At 32.6% G+C, this 21433-nt stretch overlaps 1 protein-coding gene and 1 long non-coding RNA gene across 2 annotated transcripts in view; one reads left to right on the top strand and one right to left on the bottom strand.

The window, feature by feature from the left end:
- The window catches only part of LOC117172902 (protein unc-79 homolog), a 1455529-nt gene that overhangs the window by 1096324 nt on the left and 337772 nt on the right, over positions 1-21433 (bottom strand). The gene's annotated exons all lie outside the window — the stretch shown is intronic.
- Positions 17925-21433, top strand: part of LOC117172656 — a 26469-nt gene continuing 22960 nt past the window's right edge. The window contains exon 1 of the long non-coding RNA XR_004467041.1: positions 17925-18204. This is a non-coding gene — a long non-coding RNA (uncharacterized LOC117172656). The remainder of the gene's footprint in view (positions 18205-21433) is intronic.

The raw sequence follows: 21433 nt of genomic DNA, 5'->3' as shown, positions 1-21433 counted from the left end.
AGGGAGCTCTTCTTAATATTTTGACACCAAAATCATGTCGATACACCTTACCGACTGCGAGTAAAGCCACCCACGCTTTAACTTGACAGACTGTACCTCTGGCAAATGTGTTTATAATTAAAATTTAACAGGCAGCACAATTCTATTGTTAAATGAACTCGTCTGTAATAGACTTGGTTACAGCGATGGAATCTTTTTGACCCATTTTCCTCGATATCATTTTTCTCAAGTTTAGTGAAAATCGTTTCAGTGCTTGAAAAAGAAAAAAAATGGTACCACTTACTGCTGACTACATAACTCCTTAGGTTAAATAATAACTAAAATAACTTCTCTGGTTTCGTTTATGAAATAAAGCCGAATATACTTGTTTGGATATTATAGGCCCTCAACTGGCCTAACGGCCAGTCAAAACCGATCCAAAGGTTTAAGCTGCAAGCATAAGAATCAATACATCAATGTTTTGAAATAATTTATTTGATTTTGAATAAGGTAGAATGAATACAGGTTTATAGATAACTGACTAAAGATTGCGGCTAGTCGGAACCTCCCCTTAAGTTGCAGCTGCAATCCTGAGGGCCAGCACTTTAATGCTTTCAACTGATTCATTTAATTTTGAAATAAAATTAAAATAATTCCCTTCTGATTCAGGACTGAAGGAGTGTACCCGAATTTTACTCTTTCAACAAGGCACAGGGACAATTCTTTAGTTAGAATAATCTTAATACATTGAAATAAGTATTCCAAACGGCAAGGAGAATAGACAAAATTAACGTTTAGTCGAATACTCCCCTAAGATTCAGGTTGCAAGCCTCTTGAAGTATTTGCGATTAATGCCTTCAGTTTAAGAATTAGAGAAACGAGTTATTCATCTAAGAGCGTTCTGATTTTACCCATGTTAAATCAAATTAGAACTATCCCAGACACACGACGCACTTATGCTCTCTTTCGTTTTTTATTTAACGGCATAATTACAAAAACTGCTATTAATCTTTCTCTAGTATAAACGGAATACAAAATGTCTGATTCAAGCCCGAAAAAGAAGTTTAAACCTAGAGGGGGAAGACAAGCAAAAGCACGCCAAGAACTGCTTTAAAGGCAATTATTAGCTAAAAGCTTCCTATCGGACCAGCTACTTGTCCACGAAATTAACAACGTGGTTTCGGTAAGGAAGGAAAAAGAGGATAAAATGACTCAGATGGAAGAAGTGATTAGGGTGTGGAAGAAAAAGGCAGAAAAAAGGCTTTATAAGGTTTAAGGCATGTTGGAAATGAAAGTAGTTGACGCGTGGAAGGATGAGAAGAATGGGTGGGACTTTAATAAGAGATTTGGAGGACAAGGGGGCCTGTACCGGGAAGGGAAGAGCTTCGAAAGGAAATTGAAGAATAAGATAATAAATAAAGTGGGAAAGATTCTAAGAGACTGGATAACGGATAGAGGGTTAGCGTTGGCAAATGGTATGGTATCAGGGGACGAAGAGGTATAATACACGTATGTGTCTAAGCTGGTGGTATCAGGGATAGATTATGTGATCATGAATATGCAAGGGTGGGAGAAGACAGAGAAAATTACAGTGGAAGGTAGGGTGAAATCAGACCATCAGCCATTAAGTTTGTGGATTAAAGGGGGGGGGAGGTGGCAAAAGGAGGTGGGAGAGATAAGGGAGAGCAGTCGAAGTGGAAGAAAAAGGCGGTACAGCAAGTGAAAGAGTTTGTGCACCTACACTTCCTGTTTCAGGGAAAAACCCTAAAAAAATTACACTCTGGGTCTTGTAGAATTTCTAATATTTAATTCATTTCCAAATATGAACCTCGGGAAAAATAAATTTTATGCTGGCAATGAAATAATTACAAGTCCTACAGGTAGTTATGAAATAGAAGATATAAATAAATATTTTCAAATAATTTTAAGAAAATCGGGTATTCAAATTTCCATTGATTCAAATAATAATACATTATGTAGTGAAATTATTTGGAATCGCGAGATAAATTTTGAACATCCAGATTCAATTGCACGTTTGTTTAGATATACACACAGAATACTGGAACCTAATAAACTTCATGTGTCAGATTCACCAGTTTCGATAGTTAAAATAAATTTTCTAACAATTAAATGTAATATAACGATGTAATATAGCTTGCATAAACGGTGAAAAAATGCATACTATTCATGAATTTTTTCCTGCAGTGCCTCCAGGATATAAGATCGTTGAAGTTCCTTCACACGTCATTTGCCTGCAGTCGGCGTCAGGACAATAGATCATATACAGCTGCGAATGGTTGATTAAGAAGGGCATTTAGTAAATTTTCGAGGTGAAGTCATAACGATTCGATTGCATATAAAGTCCTCGAGGTTATGGGAATTATTTTTAACAATAGAAAAGTTGGTTACAGATATAAAAGTGGGGTAAAATGCTACAAAATGTTGAGTCACACACCTATCGTCAGAAATTTAATACCTCAAAACGTGAAGTTCCTAGCGAGTCAAGGTCTAAAAGTCACACCTCTCACAAAAACAAGAGAATAAGGAGTATAGAGATTTTCTGTACTTGCATCTGTATTTCTATATATCAACGTTGGATTGTTTATCATGGAAGGGGAAATTTTTAATATTGAATCACCCATTATTTTTTATGAGTCTATTGCGCATTGTGAAGTGCATGCACATCAGCCCTAACGCCTAACAGTGTATTAATTTTTTTTGTTTGTAACAAAATGAAAAATTTTGCGATTGAAAAATGATAGAGATACGAACCCAACGACATTTTAAAGCTTATCTCATTTATAATTTTTGTTTTTATCAACTGCTACATAATAATGCTACATAATGCTACATAATAATGCTACATAATAATGCTATGCATAATAAATTGTAGTTGATAAGTATGAAGGTTTGATCGTTTTTTTCTCAGTCGTAGCTTGATGAAAAAATTGTTGAAATACATATTCTTATTCTTCGTGAGGAGAGCAATCAGAAAAAATACTTAGTTTTGAAAAAATATATGGTTAAAGATGTCAAAACAGGAAAAAAACACTTTTTTTAAAATCTCGATCCTCCTTTTCTAATTAAAAGTTTGAATTCATCATCAATTTTACAATTTCGTCTCGTGATTATGTTCTTATCATTTCCTAAATAAGATGCTAATTTATCTAGGATACCCGGCATAAATCTAAAAGAATCAATAAATCTAAGACAAACATTTATTCCATCCACAAATGTCGTAAAAGATATATATTTTTCCTTGTTTATTGGTCAAAGCTTAATTGCACCATCAAAAGTAGTAGCTAAATCTTCGATAAAAAAATGTGCGTCATAGCCTGATAAATTTTGAGATACTACTGGTATTACGTGCGTAATCTGATAATCCAAATTACATCCTTGATGGTCTGCACCCATTGAACTTTTGAAATGTGATTATGATCGCGATGTTTTATATCATCTTCGTTGAAAGGTTTTTCGCAAATATGACTTATTCCGGCTATTATAAATTCTAGTTCTTGCTCTAATGTTAGAGGTTTTGTAGGTACAATGTTTTTTATAACGGAATATATGAAATTAGATATTTCATGCAATTTTTTCATGAACTATGCAATACAGTCTTTTCATCTGTAACTTTCAAATTTAGAAACAGACTCATCATAATCACATTTTAAATAGAACGCAACACTGTGGGAAGTATGTTTTAAACATGCTTGAGTATTAGAATTTGAATTATCATTGAATGGCTCTAATAAACATTCAATAGCAGCAAAAATTAGAAAAGAAACTTTATCTTTAAATCTAAAAATTTCACATTTCAAATTTCAAAATGTTTTCATGGTTTCTGGGTAAAATCACTCTGCATTTATTTAAATTCAAACAGACAATTTTATGCTTTTCGAATGAGTTTTCATATCTGAAACTACATAGACACCGGTCACAAAGAAACATACGATTAGACGCTTTTGAAGATTGTGATTTTACTAAACGTGATATATTACGAATAAATAAAAAGTGGAAAACACTATGAGAATTTTTATCTTTTTCTAGATTTGGATTATCATCATAATCATCATCATAAATATCTTCATTTTTTCAGTAAAAAGCAGATGAATTCCAGGTATTTCAACATTTTCTCTACTCATATAAATAGGTACAGTTTCTTGCTTATTTTTGTTTTCGCCTTGCTCTATGCCATAAATATTTATCCGTAATGCATTCATTGCTTCAAATGACACCGCAGCAAATGTATATGAAATGGCTTTCGGTCGATTTTGATTAAACTTCGTAAAATTGTAGTTCTCAATGTCTCGATCAAAAGTGTTATGGGGGCCAAAGTCCAAAAATGGACAGTTTTCGAATTATAGAGGGTTAAACACCCAACCCTTTTAAAAAACATGACAAATATCTCAAAAACTGCAGCTCTGTGAAAAAAATGTTCCCCATGAAATTTATTGGGCTCTATCGGGGAAATGCAAAGAAAGTCATGGCCTTAAGACACAGGTCATTTTTAAGGTCATTCAATGTGAACCTGTCATTTATTTCTAATATTCAGCCGATTAAGATAAGATATGAAGTGCAAATCAATATAGAACCCATAAAGGCAAGAAATGGGAATGACTTAGTCAACAACCAGCCAATGAAGGCAAGTCATGAGTGCGATTTAGTCATTATTTAGCCAATGAAGGCAAGACATGAACGAGATTTAGTCATTATCTAGCCAATAAAGGCAAGATTTGTTCAGGATGTGCACTTATGAAATTGTGCATATATAAGTAGTATATTATGGTTCTTTGGGTATGCTCGGCATCAAGAAAGAATTCGCTTCCCATCACAAAGACTGATTCAGACCATAAATAGCGCAGGAAATCGATTACCAGCAAGAGATATTCAGTTAACAGAAGTCGCCTTCATTGGCTAGAATCGACGACATCCTGGTCATCTCTTGCCTTCATTGGCTAGCTAATGACTGAATCGCACTCATGACTTGCTTTCATTGACCGGATATTGTCTAAATCAAGCTCATTTCATGCCTTCATTGGCTAGATATTGACAACATCCTGCACAAATCTTACCTTCATTGGCTAGATATTGACTAAATCTCGCTCATGTCTTGCCTTCATTGTCTGGCTGTTGACTAAGTCACTCTCATTTCTTGCCTTTATGGGTTCTATATTGATTTCCTCTTCATATTTTGTCTTTATTGGCTGAGTATTAGCAATAAATGACAAGCTCACATTGAATGACCTTGAAAAATGACCTGTTTCTTAAGCCCATGACTTTCTTTGCATTTCCTCGTTAGAGCCCAATAAATTTCAAAGGGAACTTTTTTTTGCAGAGCTGCAGTTTTCGAGATATTTGGTAATGTTTCTTAAAAGGGTTGGATGTTTAACCCTCTAGAACCCTCTAGGCATGCATGAAATGGTGCATATTTATTAATATTTATAAGCAAGTTTAGCATTTCATTCAATCTCCAGTTTGATTTTTATTGTTGAAATTCTTTCTCGATCATCCGTCACTTTATCATTAAACCATCCTGAAAGATCTTTTGAAAGTAAAATAATTTTATTTTTTGTATTAAAAAATTCGATTTTGATAATTATACCCTCGTTTTCTAAGGCGGTAAATTTAGCAGCCAGAACGACATTTACTTTTGAATTACCATCCTTTTTTAAACTATTTTTGACTCGATGAATAAGTAATGACTTTGCATCTTCCAAAAAAAACCATTTAAATCTTTGTGCATTCTATCAATTTTTCTTTTTTATTTGAATTTCCTTAACCTTTCTTTTGAAGTCGCTTCAGTTTCAAATTCATACTTTTTAAAATGCTCACAGTTGATATTATTATATTCCTTTCACCCACTGATAAAGTATCCTTCTTTATTTTTAAAATTTTATTTAGAAGGCGTATATTTGGTACCCCCAATGTAGACTACGAGGTGTGTTCAAGAAATAAGGTGACTTTATCGTTTTTTAAAAAAATATTCATTTATTTCTCAATATTTATGTTGTTCCCTTCAAAGTAATCCCCCTCAGATATAATACATGTGTGCCAACGCTTTTTCCAATCATCGAAGCACTTCTGATAATCATTTTGTGGTATAGCCTTGAGCTCTTTCAGCGATGCAGTTTTTATCTCCTCAATCCTTGAAAATCGATGTCCTTTCATGGGTCTCTTCAGTTTTGGGAAAAGAAAAAAGTCACTGGAGGCCAAATCCGGTGAATATGAAGGCTGAGGCATGACTGTGGTGCTGTTTTTGGTCAGAGAATCTTTCACAATCAACGATGAATGAGCAGATGCATTATCGTGATGCAAAAGCCATGAATTGTTTTTCCAAAGTTCCGGACGTTTTTTGCGTATCGCCTCTTGAAAACGGCGCATAACATGAAGGTAATACTCCTCATTGACCGTACGACCTTGTGGTAAGAATTGCTGATGCACTACGCCACGATAATTAAAGAAAACAGTGAGCAAAACCTTCACATTTGACCGAACTTGACGCGCTTTTTTCGGTCTTGGTGACTCAGAATGCTTCCACTGAGACGATTGGGCTTTAGTTTCGACGTCATAACCATACACCCACGATTTATCCCCAGTTATAACCCTTTTGAGAAAATCAGGATAATTATTGACTTCATTCAACATCTCCTGAGCGATGGTCATGCGATGGATCTTTTGATCAAAATTAAGCAGTTTTGTTACAAATTTCTCTGACACACGTCTCATGCCCAAAACGTCCGAAAAGATAGCATGGTATGAGCCAACCGATATGCTAACATCTTCAGCAACTTCTCTGATTGTAATTCGGCGATTTTTCAACACCATTTCTTCCACTGCTTGAACGTTTTCATCTGTTGTTGACGTGCTGGGACGTCCAGGGCGAGGTTCGTCTTCAACATCCTCTCGGCCTTCTTGGAACAGCTTGTACCGCTTATACACATTTTTCTTACTCAGAGTAGACTCACCGTATGCAACTGTCAACATTTCAAGAGTTTTAGAGTACTGAAATCCATTTTTCACACAAAATTTAATGTAAACTCTTTGCTCAATTTTTTTCGAAAGAAGAACATCGCCGAGCACACCAAACCCTTCTAACCTTTTACGCCTCTGCCAGAAAAACAACACGAGCTATATAGTCAAAACTGTGAACATATGATCGTGACGAGTGTACCAACACAACAAAACAAAAAATTTAAAACTTGAATGTACGCAGTCCGCGAAAATTGAAAAGTCACCTTACTTTTTGAACACACCTCGTACTTTTCAATTTCGATATTTATTTCAATATTCGATTTACCTCTTGCTATTTCCTCATATGATTTCTCTATAATGCGAATGAGTTTTCTGCAATCCACTGTATTTATTTTGTCCATTAATTTCACTCACTCACACCGAAAGTTTCGACAGAATGTAAAATTCTAAAAAAAATTAGGTTCACGGAAAAAATTCGAGTCCGTTTAAACAAAATGATGATTTCAACGACAAAAAATTGTCAAAGACTAGATAAAAAATCCATAAAATTGCTTTAAAATCGGTGTAGTATGTATAGATTAAATATTATCGAAAAAATTATAAAATTTCAAATACTAATTTTAAAAATCCCGAAAAGTTGTAAATGACTACGAAAGGTTTGAAAGAATCACCATAATATGTGAATATTGTCCACCTCGATTACTCGTTTTTGAATGAACTTCAAACAATTGACTGTGCCTTTTATAGCTAATACTAACGCATATTAAACGTTTTAAACATTTATGCGTGATATACAGTTCACACATTTTTTCTCATGGAACCTTACCGGTCACCTTCTTTTTTGTCTTGGAATTAATATTAAAATTGTATGTCTTACGTTCCCCAGAGAAAATTCTTTAGAAAAAAATATCATGTAAACTTGCTGTTGGTAAAAATAAAATATATAAATTCCAATGAATTTGTTACTACAAACTGTCAAGGAGGTGCGATTGCAGAGGAGTGACGCATATTTATGGAATGTATAAACAATACATTAGTTTTTATAAAAAACAAAGTCTGCCAATCGTATGTCTGACGTTTTCTTCATTACTATCAGCATAAAGATTTAACTTCTACGCGGTCGGTAATGTCGGTAAAAGAATCTATTAGCCAGACCAAGCTTAGCCTATTTACTGTGAACGTAAAATAAAATTTAAAAATTATTTTTAAATCACCACTGTGAAAAGCAATAAGACTCATACAAAAAACACTCGAAATTGTTAGGTTCAAAAAGAATAATAACAATAAACACCCCAAAACGTGAGACACAAGCGGACTAACCAAAAAGCATCTCAAAATGTAATAGGTGAGGAGAACCATCAACCAAAATCGCTTATTATTGTATTATCAAATAGATTTCTCCTACAATAAAATCGGTTAAAAAATTTAATTTCGAAAATATATCTAAATCTCTCTTCAACTACAAAAAAGTGAAAGTAAAATGAAATTATCTCCTCTCACGTTTTGGGATGTTTATTTGGTGTTTATCTCCTTGAATCTAACAATTTGGGGTGCTTTTTTATGTGAGCCCCATTGCCTTTCACGTTTTTAGGTGGTTTCTGGTGTCAGTGTCCTTGCCTGTCACAGTGGTATACTTGGAATCGGAAATTCGGGCCCCTTTATCTTAAGAACCCATTATACTAGGAGCGCCGCCTTCACCGAATTTTAAGATGTCCACTACACAAAGAGAGAAATTGGGCTCCTAGCTTACCAGCCGCATGCGCCATGGTAGCACTATCGGACTAATGGTCCCACTGTCTCTCACTGATATAATCATGCTATTTAATGATTACTTATTCCCTATTTTTAATAAAAACTTTGTTTATCGTATTTGTATTACCACTCGTTTGGACGATTGTGCATTTTATTAAAATTCTTTATACTTCAATAGTTTATGGTATTTTTATTTTTAAATTAAAGTAGGAACAGTGTTTTAAATGGAAATTTCAATAATAAATACAAAATACCAGTGGTTGCAGTAATTGTCTATTATTTATGTATTTTTTGTAGTTTGAGGAAAACAGAATTATTTTGTTTTTATTGTTGAGATTTTTGTTTGCAACACTTTTTTCCTTCTTTAATTTAAAAATGTCAATACTAGAAAGTATTAAAGAATAAAGAATTTTAAAAAAATACAAAATTGTCCAAAGGAGTTATCATAAAAATACGAATAACATAGTTTTTATTCAAAGTAAGGAATAAATAATCATCGAATGTCATAATTATATTAAATAGTTTTCAAAAATTAAAAAAACAAGTATTTTAAGAAATAAAAATGAATAAAAAATGTATGGATAGGGTAATGTACCCAATTGTTGGCAAGTTAAGGCAAACTTCAGGCTTTGAGAAATCAATTAATGTCAAAAATTGTATGTGAGATATATGTGTTGTACTGATATGTACAATGCTTATATAATAGGATATCAAATTCTAAGCTTTATTTACCTAAATATATATTAGATACTGAAAAAAAATAATTACAATTAGCTCATTAGCCTAAAATTTCAATTCTTGGCAGGGTTGATGCAATTATTGGCAGGGATGGCCCCAATTATTGGCACCCCAGTCATGTGAAGATGAAATGGAAAGAAATCAGATTAAACTAAACTTTAATAGTATCACTAGGAAGTGAACAGTAAAAAGAAACATTGTTTATCAATTATTTTTCATTTATGAACAAATAGTCTGGCTTAAATTACTAAATTATCAGCATCTATTTAGTTTAAATTCAGAGGTTATGATAATTAACTTATTTTGATTTCTTCAGCAGAATTGGTAGAATCGTTTTTTTTTTCTTCAAAAATTAAATTTCTTTTTTGTTAGTGTCTTTAGCTTTAGTAACCAGTCGTTTATGTAACACCAATCTCAATAGAGCAGTGAGTAGTGCGATCTGCACTACTCATTGCTTCATGATACACGACGGAGTCGTGTCGGACTTGCGATACGCTTTTCCAATCATTAGCGATCGAAGCCGAATAAGAACGAAAGCAGCACCAGCTGTCAGCTGATCGGAAGTGGAAAAAAATATCGAAATCGGCCGTTGTGGTTATGTAAAGTTTTATAAAGATTTATGTAAAATTCATTAGGAAAACTTTGAAACGTATCAGGTAAGTTTTTGCTCTGAATATTGTTCATAACTTTTAATTATATTATATTTTCATACTTTTTTGCTACCGCTTTTGAAGCACTTATGCAGTTTTGATAAAGTATAATATTTTTAAACTGAAAAGTCACTGCGAACCTTTTTTTCATGAATATGACTATCATGAATGGAATCCGTGGATCATAAATATATATAATCTGTGCCTATATCAATTAAAAAAATGGACTTTTTTACTTTTGGCGCATGATCTTTTAATAAGCGCATATGATTTTAAAATGCATGCGATCACGATCTTGATTCATGTAGTGCTTGTTCCTTCTTATTCGGCTTCGCTCGTTAATGATCGGAAACCCGTTGGGCGAGTCCCACAAGACTCCGTCATGTATCATGAAGCAATAAGAAGTGTAGATCGCACTTCTCACTGCTCTTTTGAGATTGGTGTAACATAAACGACTGGTTACTCTCGATAAGCGACTCGCTTGTGTCGGGTTGATATGCAATCGAACTAAATCTCGATTCAACTAAATGTCGTTTCAACTAAAAATCTATAGTTTGTGCCCAGCGTATGGTGTTTCTCGGAAGAGGGTCGTGTGCGTAGTTAGAAAGTAGTGTGCGGTCATTAAATTTAAAAAAAGTGTTAATAACTTGAAGAGAAATTTAAAAAGGGAGAGTCGGATTAGTGACGACCTACTACTGTACATAACTCTGCCCGCCTGGTACGTGACGAATACAAAAGGAACATCCTGTTACCGTCGCACCACTCTTGGACCACTAAAAGGACCTTGAAAAGGACCCAAATCTCTCAGACTAAATTGTTTCAAATCGACTATGCTTATAGTCTCAAATGGGCCAGGCTGTTTCGCAAGAGAAAACTCGGAGATTTCTATCAGTAGGGCGTAAATGATTTTCTGTATGGGGTTATAGATTTGTTGTTTATTTTAATGTCATGAATTGTATTCACTTTCATTAGGATCTGTAAACAAAAAATTTGAAGCTGTTTTTCGAAAATGTTAATAGTGGTATATTAATTTCAGGTTATCCACGTAACACTATTTTTTTTAAACATTATTACAGTTATTATCTACGATGAGGCGTCGCTCGCTAATGCGGAAGGCTTTAATTTTGGATTCTTTCAAACTTGAATTACACAGATATGCATATATCTTATAATATGTATTAGCTTTCTAGAAGTTGTTAAAAGAATTCCATTCATAGTTTCTGGAGCAGTACTTTAACTGCTTCATTTGAAACTATATTGTTATTATTATAGCAAAAAAAAGTTGAGGGAATTTTTGGCAAATTTTTTGTATAAGTTTTTTATTTTAACTTAAGCCTATTTAACTTTGTTTTAAAAAATAAAAAAACTTAACATAAAATAGTACTTTTTAAATTTGGAAACTTTGAAAAAGTCTAAAGCAAATGATCTAAATAATCTAAGCCAGAAAAAACTGAAATTTAGTTTTCAAAAAACGATACATACTTAAAATATTTATTTATGCATTTGATAAGTTATAAAATGATAAAATAAAGTCAATTATAAATAGTAGAAAATTCAAGAATGAGAGCATACTTGAAAATAGGAACATTACTAAAAGTAGCAAAAGGACTATTACAGTAGTTACTATCATTTCTATAAATAATACCTTTTAATTGATAAAACGAAGTTAAATGCATGCTTTGCAGAAATAAAACAAGAGAAAAAAAGCATTGGCGGGCCTACAATTATTGTTATATAATAAAAATAAATGCGCTAACGGATATAAAAGAAGAAAATAATAAAGTAATAAATTGCAGACCCGCCAAATGTTTTTATCATGTAAAAATCATATTTAGAGATTTTAAAATCCCTTAAAACCTTATAGTTCCTGTAAAATCCTTTCAAATCTTCTGAAATACTAGAAAATTGTTTAAAACCGCATACAATTTTTTAAATTACTTAAAATCATAAGACTCCTTGGAAGTTACTTCAAATTTTTTAAATCAAACGATCATTCCTTGGAATCTTTGGAAATATCCCAAAATGTGTCCAATTCTTAGAAATGCTTAAGAATATCTTGAAATTTTGCAGGAGCTTCAAAATTCTTGGCAGTCCTTAAAATGCCCTTCTAATCTCGTAAAAACCCTTTAAAGTTCTTGAAATCTAATCAAAATGGTTTCAAATCTTTTAAATCCTTTGAAATCCCTGAATTCTTGTTTGTAAATTCTTTTAAATCCATTATAATATAAAATCCGTTGAAATCCCGTGAAATTACAAAAAATCTGATGATATTTCTTTAAATATCTTGAATTATTTAAAGCCCTATGAAATCATTTGAGACCCCGGAAAATTTATTAAAATACCTTATTAAAAGTCTTTAAAATCCTTCAGAAGTACTGAAGTTCTCCGAAATATTATAAAACCTCGTCAAATTCCTCTGAATTATTTGAAAATCCCAGAAATTCTCTTCACTACTTTGCAATCCTTGTTAACATTCAAATCTTATAAATTCTATGAAATCCTTTCAAATCTTACGAAATTTAAAGAAATTCTTTTTAAAAAATGGGGAAATTCTTTCACAAAAATTGGGTAGAATGGACTTAATTTCGTTGTTTTTAAACTTGTTTAATTTCCTCTACATTTATTTAATTTTAATTTATTTAATTCATTAAACTCTATTACATTCATTATTTTTTAAATTATTGTCAGCTCTTCTTTATCGATGACTTAGAGTCTGCAAGTCACGCCGCCAATCGTATATTTTTGGTACAACTGAGTGACCCTACACTACTGTCTAACTACGTACACGACCCTTTTCCGAGCAACACCATCCGCTGTGCACGAACTATAGAGTTTTAGTTGAAATCATATTTGGTTGAATCGAGATTTAGTTCGATTGTATAGCCACTCTCGTGTCGATACACTAACCTTTTGTGTATGAAATTTTTTTCTATAAGCGAACCAGTCGTGTATGTAAAAGCACTCAGTGATCCAGGATTTTCTCCCTGTAGTAACTCCTTTAGCTGAATCAATAAGAGGGTTAATATTCTAAGATTGATTTTTTAGTTCATAGTCTTTTTGGATTTCCTTCCTTAGTCTTAGCTTTATTATTTTTTTTCAATTGATTTTTCATAATTTCTAATCTCTCCATCCTATTTCTTGTAGGTTGAAATCGCTTTTCGTCTCAAATCTGCAGAATCGAGTAATGTTTCATCAATTGCATGCTAACCTGAAAACTGATTACAAAACACTTCTTTTCTCTCTACACTAATTAAATCAGCCGTATTATTATTTAACACGTTTTTAGAGGTGTTAAAAATTACATCCCAGATTCTTTTTCTAAATGTCAATCAGGCAGTAATTTCGATGACCCTGCGTTCGCAATTTTTAAAATGCATTGTTCTCAAAAATGGGTAAAAATTGGGGTTTCTTGATTATTTCTCAGAAATCCTCTGGTATGTATCTTTCATTGCGGAGAGTATCATTTTAAACCAAAAAAGCAGACCTAAAGGTTCCCTTGTGAAAGTATTACTAAAAATAATTACTTATATGGTATGTCTAGATTCGTAAATGAAGAAGGTAGAAGGTTGTTGATGATATTAAAAATATGCATGGGTAAAGTTAGCCTACTTTTAAAGAACTTTTCGCGGTTTGTCACGATTATTTAACAATTAAAAATGAGATCCCTAAAACAGAAGCTACTTTTTCTGGTAGATTGAGACATCTTAATCGAAATTTGAACTAGGTATCTACTATATGTCGAAAACATCCCAATGAAATGTTTTAATCAGAGAAACATTCAAATAGAGCACTTTATACATTTTAAACTTTGTTGCGACATCTCGCAAATAATTTGTGTGAAATTATTGCTAAAAATTATGACTATATGGATATGCTTTGATTAGTAAATAAGCATGTTAGAAAGGATGCTTGTCAAATTTTAATAATGGTTGATGATATTAAAAATATGCTTGGTCGGAGTTGCCCTGCTTTTGAAGACTAATTTCTCGGTTTGTGATTATTATTTCACAATTAACAAACAAATAATATCCCTATAAAGAAATCTGATTTTTCATGTAGAATAAGAAACTCTCATCCAGATTTTAACAGGATATCAAGTATGTTTCGAAACTATCTACACGAAATGATGCGATTAAACAAAAATTCGAATAGAGCATTTTCGACAGTTGAAACTTCTTTTTTTTTACTTCTCGCGGCTATTTTATCTCGAAGTTTTGCTAAAAATTATTACTTGTATGGTATGTCTGGAATCGTAAACAAGTCTAGAGATTTCATCCTCAAATTTGAATAGATATTGATGAGATTAAAAATATGCGTGGTCAGAGTTGACCTACGTTTAAAGATTAATTTCTTGGATTGCAATGATTCTTTACCAAGTAAAAAATTTGTTTCCCTACGATAAAAACTATCCTTGTGATGGATTAGGAAATTTTAATCCCATATTTTGATATTTTTATTCGATTGCCAAAATGGAAATCTTGATTTCTTGCATTTAATTTTTCTATTATTCTATTCAATTTTTATGATTAACGTGACTCCTAAAAATATATCCCACTCGAATCAGAATTTTGCCAAATTTTTGAAAGTCAGAGAATTATTTTTGGCAAATTTTTTGGGATATTTAAAATTTGGTGCATTTTTTCGGTGGCTAAAGAGAAAAATTAAAAATAAACCTGAGAAGGTTTTCTTGTTAATGTTGCCAGATGTAAATTACGTTTAGCGTAGGCATTGTGACCGTCAGATAGTAGCCCTAGAAGTTGCTGGTGTTGGGTAAAGGGTATGAATAACAGTGGGTAAAATAGCATGGGCGTGCATAAAAGTCTCCTCGATATTTGCCCGACAGGATTGGTAGTTATTTGCCTTCAAACCCCATGCAGACACTTCGTTTGCAGCTGCTTTTTAATATTTATTTTGGTGAAGTTTTTGGGTTATACACATAAATTTTCAGATAAAGAATCAATCTACAAGGGGTAATATTATTATAAGCCGAGAACTTAGTCTTCAAAAGTAGGTTAACTTTAACCAAACATATTTTTCAAATAATAAACGTTTATTAAAATTGGACAAATAAACCTTGTAGCTTACCCTTGTATAAATCCAGAGATACCACATAATTCTTGTTTTTCACTATGCTTTTAAAGAAACTAGAGGCCAGCGACAACCTTACAAAAGCTCATGTACCCTTCCCTCCTAAGGAAAAGCGTCCGACCGTCTTTATCAAGTGCCGAAGAACCATATTGGAAACAACTCTCAATTCGTCGAATCACACCAAGACAGTAAACACCTGAGCGAATCCGCTCCTCACCAACTCTCTTTCAGTCATTGCATGAACAGTATCCAAGTATACAAAATCAACTCAACGTGCATAACGATATAACCAAGACGACGATACGGAAGGATTAACTAATTCCAGAAACGATAGAATTTGTTTTAGTTTTTTTTAAAACTTTATTCAGAATCGTCAATATTAACTGCCGAATTGAAACTCAAGATTTCTCTTTACAATTTTCTATAGAATACGAATGCAATAATACTTTTCAAATCTCACGTATACACTGAAAGAAATAATTCGACGATACACGCATAATTCTGGTTATTCCAACCAAAACATATTGCTCGATCAGCTATAGCGATACGCTTTGCGTATTTCACCCATACCATAATTACAGAATCAGTATTACTGCTTCAGTTCTAATACATATTTCTAAACATAAGATTTTTTTTACTTTTAGTTTTTCTACTTTTGTGCCAAATCTTGAAATCTCTGACTGTCATCTCGGGAAATTTTAGCAGATCTGCCGATTAAAATTGAAGCTTTCCACACATGATAATTATCAGTTCATAGAGATTTATGAGGAAAAAATGGCACGATTTTCAAATCACAATTTTAATTGTAAGATGATTTAATAAAAAATAGTGAACTCACCGAATATACAAAAAATTTAAATTATTGGCAAAGTCATATTATTTATTTTCAAACGTATAAACTTTACAATTTTCATAAACAAAACAATTAATAAGGAATGATACAATTCAAGCTTTTCGGGCTCCATGAGAATATGAAGATTCCGGTACAGCGTCGACCATTCGAGAAGAAAGCATGCTTCAGCTATTCATAAAGGATCTCTATCATATCATAATTCGTATATTCTTAAATATTCGTATATTCGTATTCGTATATTCTTAAATCTTCGAAGTCCGATATTCGTATGAAAATACGTTTTTAAATTTTTTCTACTATGTTCCACTACTAAAAAAATCTCAAAAAATTAATGATGAATCCGTTATATGTAAGTAATCTGTGTGCATTTTTTCGTTAATGTCTGTATTTTCGTTTTCGGGAAAATTCGACTTAAAATATTTGAATGCCTGTCAAAATTTGAATTTCCGCCAAAAATGGTCGGAAAAATGTATGAAATGTAGTTTTAAGAGATCCTTCATTTGACCCCAGGTGGATTAAAACCCGTCGAAAACAATCCGAGATATACGCAACAAACTGGAAACTCAAAAACGTGACATTGAGAGGTCATCTTTAAGGTTAAAAGGCTGAAAATTTCAGGAAAGAGTTTTCTTTTTGTGACGTACAAATAGGACCAAGTCTGATTGGATAGGCCTCAAGGGCACATTTTACATACTAACCCGGCTACGCCCTTTAATCGATTTTAAAGGATGTTAACGATGTCTTTTTTTGCGCAGAAATACGTAGTGCGGTTTTTGTCGCATTTATTTGTAAGAAGAACAGGCCCTCATATATTTAACATAACCTATGATCTAATTCAGTTTTAGCTCATCCTAAGAAGGCGAAAAAGAAGAAGTTAGTGAACACCTTATTGAAATATACAACGGCTCAAGGACGCCTCTTAAGCATTGCCAGTACTAGCGGTCTGTACCGTTAGTAGACATAAAGGCACATTATAAACATTTGTAAACGACTCACCAACGCCTCTGCAAGGTGCTTGTTCAAGACAAAATATTGTATACAATGGTTGATCAAAAAAAGAACAGTTCCCCTCTATCAGTTCGCAGCCAAAAGTGGACATAAAGGCAAGTTATAAAAATATACAAACAACTCAAGAACGCCCCAGCGAAAATTTCGTTCGAGTCAATTTATTCTAAAAAGAATAAAGATAATTTCCAGTCTCAGCGGTGTGTAACCGTTACTGAGAATCAATGTGAATGTACACATTTATATTTTACAATGTTTATAATAATATTAGGTTGATTAATATGATAAAAAATTTATTAAAAATAAACAAAATACTTGCTCTGCTTGAAATTGAAACCAGAGCTGGCGATAGTCAGCCGACTTAGAACAATTTTATATTACAATCAGTAAATCAATTTAAACAGACAACCTCTTTCAGGGCGCTGTCTCATATCAAAGGCATAGTGCCTTGTACTTGAAGTGTGCCACTACTAGTAGAAAAGTGACTGACTTTGATAAGATAAGAATATTGACTTTTCAGTTTGTAAACTTTTCATGATAGCATGTGAATATCTTTTTTACTATATTTTTTAAATTATACCATAATACCGATACCCTGAAAGTATTTCTTTTATGAAACAGCGTTTTTTGATAAACGAAGTTGGCAAATGAACTCTAATCTACATATATTCGCACACAGAACATAAATTTTGTTCAACAGACTCTAAATTACAAATTAAAACAGTATTAATTATTCCTTTGTAGTGTTTTCCACATATCTGTTTAATAAGTTTATGTTATTCTCTAAATACTTTTTACTTTCCTTCACATGACTTAATAGCTTCTATTCTAAACAAATAAAAATTTCATGAAAATATTAATTTTAGCCCAGCTATACAATTTATCAAAGAAAAACCTGATATAATTTTTCTTACATCAGATAAAGGCGACACAACATTTGCAATGAGAAAATCAGAATATATTGAAAAATGTCACTTCTATTATCAGATCAATCCAAATTCAATGAGGTTAAATTTTAATATGCAGCTACAAGTGAAATATCGAATAACATTATAATCAACAGCTGGGAACACAATTCATTTATTTCCTCTATAGATGCCAAGAAACTAAAATCAAATTCGACGGTTATTCCCAGAGCATATGGACTGCCAAAAATTCATAAAACTGGTAATCCTCTCAGAATAATAATATCTATACTCTCAATAGTCCAATCTTCAAATTAGCTAAACATGTTGAAAACATTCTAGAAGTTTTAACAGTAAAATCTGACTATCATGAAAGATAGCTGGCAGTTCGTTAATTACAATTAAGGGACGGTTCCACCAACCTTGGTGAAAAATGTAATCCACGGTTAACAGATAACAGATAACAGATAAAACGAATAAAACGGAAATATAACAAGAACAAAAAACACAAACAAATTCCCTTTTTTAGGTTATTGTGGACACGAGCGTGGAGTGAACCTTATTTGGATTTGGTGCGCACGGCCATATTGCTTTGCTTTTTACTCGACCGAACAGTAGGCTATCACGCGAATGGTTAAAAGCAAAATAGAAGTTATTTCGAAACGACTATACGGTTAGATAACCGGGACCTCCAAAAACGTGGTGGAACGCGCAACAGGATAATCGAGCTTAACTATGGCATTACATTTAACCCGCTGTCAGTTAACCAATGATTTAACTGAGGTTGGTGAAACAGGCCCTATACGATTTAAATGCATAAAGAACATCTGCTCATGTTTTATATGTGGTTAACTTATTCCTTTCAATTCCGTTAATCCCAAAATATGAATTCTTAAATCCAGTTGAGTTTTGTTTAAGGTCTTTATATTCTAAAGTTGCAGAATAAAAATTATAGAGAAATGGAAGTAGTGGCCACATGATATCAGCTTTCTCCTGTGATAGCAAACATTATCATTAATACTCTGGAAATTGACTGTCTTTCAACCCTTAATTTTGGAATACCATTATATAGAAGATACGTTAACGACATTTTTATGATAATTCCAGAATCAAAATTAATTCCAGAATCAAAACTAGCTACTAGTTTACGACATAATAACATAAAAGTAATTTTCAGACCTATAAAGTCCAACACAAATCTTTTTCAGTCTCCTAAAGACAAATTAGACATTTTTCAAACAAGAAATGTAGTTTACAAATTTAATTTCTCAAATTGTGACTGTTGATATGTTGGAAATACCAGCAGACCTTTAAATTATAGAGTTAAAGAACGCGCTCGTTGAAATTATAATATAGACAATGTCACTGCACTTGAGAGATACGTAATTGAAACTGGAAACGATTTTGATTTTGAACTTCCGAAAATCGAAGCCGTTAAGAAAACACTTACTAAGCATTAAATTATTAAATCTTATTTAATTAAAAAAGAAAAAAAGTCTGTTAACCTCAAATTTGAAAATTCCCAATTATCCCTCACAGCGATAGGATATGCCGGGATATCCCATTTGATCCCATTTATCTCCCAGGTTGTCCCAAGGATATCCCAGGGATAACCAGTCGAATATCCCTCAAGGAAGAAATTTGGATATCCCAAGGATAACCCCAAAATATACAGGGTAACCCTTGAACGTTTACGGGATATTCAAATGTCCTAAATAGGATATAGAAAATTAATTTCTAGCCTACTTGGGATATTTGAGTATCCCGTAAACGTCCCAGTTTCACCCTGGATATCCTGGTTCATCACAATCTACATATTTTAACTTATTTCCTTTAATTTTTTCGTCTTTTTCAAAGAGTGTTTCAATTCTATGTCCTCAAAAGTACTGACAATCATACTTATTATTGAAGACTTTCTTAACACGCGTTGAGTTTTGGGGACTAAAGGTTGATGTTTGCCGCTGTTTTGTTTTTGGAGCTCTGCATATAGCTCGTCTTTAAAAAAAATATGGTTTTTATCAACATTTAAGAATAAACGTGTGATTTTCCAAATTCGCGGAAATGTTTATAAACTACGAAAAACATATTTGATAACATTTAAAAACTTTTTTTTATTTCATACCGCTTTAAATTTCTTATCTAACCTTGATATAAACTTTCTGTCATAAATTTTCATAGTTATCACGAAAGTTTCTTTTTATAACGGTACAAAGTTAAAAAAAAATAAGACGCATAGCGCCTGTTGCCTGCTACACTTCAAACGCATCCTCCGTAAGTTGCAAAGAAAACTATTCCGAATACTCCGTGACCTTGTAATGGGAATTTTAACGTGGAATCCGAATTTCACCAATTTAATAGTTGATCTTGCTGCTGGTTGAGTTTTTGTTGCTTGCTACGGAAGAGATACTACGTGGATACTATGAGGATACTCTGCAGAGTATCCTTTCCGTTCACTTGGTCTGCTAGGGTTACACGGGTATTTTGATGTTGACATAAACCAACATCAAACATTGCTGATGTTTTTTGGACATTTTTGCATTTCTTCCTTCTATTTACAAAAATGCTGTTACTATGTTTAAAAAAAATTTTAATACTGTTTCATATTCAAACTTATAAAAACAGGAAAATAAACAATATTATTAGATGTGCGGTTTTTTTATCAATGTAGTAAATATAGTGCAGATGTAGCTTTTTTGATCTACTAATCTATAAGTTTATTAAAACCAAATTTCGCTCCACGACGTGGAGCCTCTTCAGATAATCTTTTACTCTAGAAAAGGTCAACAATATAAATATATAGTCTCAAGTTTATAAATCACAAACGTTCGACTACAATAAAGTTGTCATTTTACCTTTTGCTAATAAACTCTCCAAAGTTTTCTAATAATTTAAAAAAAAAATTTTTAATCAAAGTAGTATTTACATAACATAAAGATTTGTATAGATGCTTTTCCAAAAACAAAGATATTGCTAGTAACAATCTCAAAACACACGTCATTTACAGCATTTCCTGCGAATGTAGTTTAATTTACATAGGACAGACTAAGTGACACATAGAAACTAGGATCAAAGAACACGAAAACGACTGTAAAAATGGTGCAAGGGGTACTACATTGGTTGATCAATCACATGTTCATGATCAGCAGTTTTTATTCTGAAACACTAAAATTTTAAATCAAGAAAGACACAATAAAAACAGAAATTTTATAGACATTTTTTATATAGTCAAGAATACAAACTCTGTTAACAAAAGATCCGATGTTCATTTTTTTATAAAGTCTGCCATGGTCTTATTTTATCGACAAACAATTGTTAATTTGAACATTAAAATTAAACAGATACCTCTTAAGATTTAAAAATAGGCGCCAGCGGCCATCTTTGCTCAGACTTAGAGGCGAGAATCATGGACATATGAATAAGAGGGGACTAGGCATTTCGTGCGGGGTTTAATTGACAGTGGAGAAGGCCGCCATATTCGATTGGAAAAATTG

This window comes from Belonocnema kinseyi, chromosome 5 (genome assembly GCF_010883055.1).
Source record: "Belonocnema kinseyi isolate 2016_QV_RU_SX_M_011 chromosome 5, B_treatae_v1, whole genome shotgun sequence".
Lineage (NCBI taxonomy): Eukaryota > Metazoa > Arthropoda > Insecta > Hymenoptera > Cynipidae > Belonocnema > Belonocnema kinseyi.
Note: the sequence above shows the minus strand (reverse complement) of the source record. Positions and strands in the feature narration are given on the sequence as shown.